Source organism: Dendroctonus ponderosae, unplaced genomic scaffold (assembly GCF_020466585.1).
Source record: "Dendroctonus ponderosae isolate FM_Combo_2020 unplaced genomic scaffold, Dpon_F_20191213v2 Dpon_F_20191213_1, whole genome shotgun sequence".
NCBI lineage: Eukaryota > Metazoa > Arthropoda > Insecta > Coleoptera > Curculionidae > Dendroctonus > Dendroctonus ponderosae.
The window spans coordinates 48,504,336-48,507,700 of NW_026017110.1; positions in this window are offsets into that span (position 1 = coordinate 48,504,336).

Sequence of the window (3,365 nt, forward strand, 5' to 3'; positions counted from 1 at the left end):
CACTCTTTTCTTTGGCGTAACATGCGTATCTGCGTTAGTTTGCAAAAAATATTTTTTGAAAATCGGTTTGTCAACCAGAAGTCGGCACGGAACATTATTGTGCAAATTACCAGGCACCTTACTGTGTAAAAATCCATAAATAATCAGGAAATTTAGGCATGGAAAACAACTCTTCATCAGTAATAGGGGAAAATAGCACTATCTCCAGTGGTGGAACAGGCATTTTTCTATGAGAGCTCGTTTGCGTGAAATAAAGTTTTGAGTCAGTTTGCAACTCGCCAGTTAAGAAATCATTGTGCACCTCAGAAGTGTAGATTCGTAAAAAAATTGTCAATCCATTAAGTTGCAATAATTTTTTGGCAATAATAAGTTGTTTTTTTATCGGGTTGCCAATCGTCGGCGGCAAGTCAGTGTGCAAATTTTCGGGCACCTCAGTGTGCAAAATTTCGTAAAAATCAGCAAATCTTGCCATTTAAAACAGTTTTTTGTCACTAATGGAAGAAAGTCTACTCTTTCCACAACAAACGTGGAACAGAGTCCATTTTATAAGGGCGAGTTTATGTGAAATAAAAGTTTTGTAAATCATCCATTCTTACCGGCAGTTAGTAAATAATTGGGCACATCAGTCTGTCGGTGAAAAAATCTTAGAAAACCAGCACAAATAGTAATTTGAGGCGACTTTTTGCCAATAATAAAGGAAGGTTTAATCTTTCAGGTCGCGTGGCAATAAAATTGTTCTATCTGGTCTGGTTTGGAAAACCTGAATTTTTGAAAACCGATTTGCTTACGAGTGGTCAACTAATCAGTGTGCAAATTCCCCAGTAATTCGAAAAAATCAGGAAATCCATCCGTTCAAAAACATTTTTTTGTCAATAATAAAGGACAGCTTCCTCTTTCCAGTGGTAGTACAGGTACTTTTGTATGAGGGTGGGTTTGTTATAAGGAAGCTAATATAACTGCTTGCTAAATTGCCGACTTTGCTTCGCAGCTAAAACACTTGGAACATTAATTACTGCACACTTTTTTCGGTTTTTTTTATATAGAAAGGCCCTCTAAATTGCCAGTGCGAGCAGGCAACTGGGAGAAAGTTTCCCAATCAGTCAAGCACGACAGGAATGTAAAAAAATGTTCGATAAATTGGAGGAATTTTATAGCAGAAAGCCCTTAAATTTGCGAAACCATTAATTAAGACCGAAGTTGTTTTGCACTCAGACTCAGAGTGGAAAAATCAGGTTTCAGCAGGCAAAATTCCGGCTTAATTTGCAGGAATTAAAGTCATTGCAGACGACAGCCAAATAGCCGATCGTTGAGGGGCTTCGAAGGCAATTTCTAGGACAAAAGAAATCTTTTGCTACACTTACATACACTAGAAGACAAACAAAGAAAAGTGGGTATTTTTATTTACTTTTCTGCCACATTTTTCCTGCTTAATTTTTTTTTAACGTTCATTGGGGCCCACGAGGTCTCAGAGTGAACCAGTTTGCCATTAGGAAAGCATAAAACCCCCGGTAAGAATGAGAATCAAAAGGGACAAAAAGCTGCCGACTTGGAGCCGACAGCGACCTCAAATTGATCCTTCCGGCCTCAAAATTTTCTTTGCTTTTGCTCCTCAAAGAACCAACTGATTGACTGATTACTTACATCATCCGTTAATGAATAGAAAACGATGATCGATCAGTGAGTAGTAGTGGAAAAGTAAAACAAATAATTTCGCAGGTTGCTCAAGGTCCAGAGGAAAAGGTCGACCAACAAAATGTTGCGTATATGCAACATCCTTAGCAGGAAAGCAGAAAAGTCTGAGAATGAAACGTTTAAAGCAGATTCTCTCGTCATCAACAAACAGCAGGATTTCTTATTCTACTGCGTGCTGCTTGCTGCAGCACACAAATTGGGTGCCATTTTGTAGCAAAACCGTCTACGTAAGCGTGAAGCGCGTTACATTTCTGACGTGCCCAAGCAGGAGCTCATAAGTTCCGCAGGATTGGCCCGACTGGAGGATAGGAGCAACAGGCTTGCAAGCCAGCTCCTACCACCCATTTATGGTGTCCTGATGCGCACAAATTTGTATAAATCAGTTTATTCCACGGTTACTTTCAATTTTTTCTATCAATTGATTGATCCGCGCAGCGAGACCGACCACCAACCAACCACCCACCAACCAACCAGCAGGTTTGGTCGGAATTCGGCAGGATTTGTTATTTTCGTGTTCATGCTCTCCTGCTGTTAAAGTGCCGACATTCGAACCACCAACAACCAACCAACCGCTCAGAATCAGGCAGGTTTTTTTTAATGATAGGATAAGAGATAAATAATTTTCAACGTGCGGAATTTCTGAGTAAAAAGACTCAGAACTAGTAACGCAAACAGTGCGATTAGATTGAAATCATTTTTTGATTAAAATATGATATGATGAAGAACGTTTTTCCTTTCTTTTGCGTTTATTATTTATTTGTAAACTTGCAAACAAAAAACTATCTGATGTAACAGTCCTGCCTGCAAAAGTCCACTTTCGCTCCAAAACGCAAGAAATCCTGCACCCTAGGATTCAATTGAAGAAGCAAACTAGCAGCAGGAAACATTGACATGTTCAAAAAAGGCTAAATCGCCCCGACGGACGTCGCAAATTAACCGGAAAAAGTTTTTTGTAAAAGTGGGAATTTTTAGGGCAAAAACACGTTTTATTCACGGCTCAAGACAGGAAAAGCTGGACAATTCCTGCCAAAACCTCGCGAAAGGCTTGAGGCAAAGTTTGGAAGAACTTCCGTGATTTAATTGGGTTAAACAATCTGGGCATGTTTTGAATTGTACGAAATTTGCAGGATTTCCCTGGATTGGCTGGTTCTAGGGGTAGTGAAATTGGCAAAAATAGTTAGAAATTTTAATTTCCAGCTTCGGAAATATCGGTCTCAAAATGGATTGTTCTACTCAATTTCACTCTCCCTCTTCTTTAAAAATTAGTATTTTCCTAACTAAAGCAGTTACCAATTTTAAATTTTGACTGTCGTTACAAGAGACATGGCTCTAAATATGGGAAAATTTGCGTGAAAATCGTCCAAAGCTCTGATTTTTGCAAGCTTAGTAAATAACGGACTCAAAATAGAACATTTTCTCAACTGCGCGCTCTCCGTTAAAAATTCGTATCTTACAAACGGAAATCAGTAGCAATTTCAATTTCTCACCACTTCTAAAAAATTCTCCGTTCTAGGCGGCACTGAATTTTCTGCGAAAATTGCAAAACATTCTGATTTTTTTCAGTCTAAGAAATATCAATCTCAAAATGGACGTTTTGTATTGAAAATTGTATCCTACAACCTGAAGTAAGCAGCACTTTGAAATTCTCACCACTTTTAGAAGAAACCGGGTTC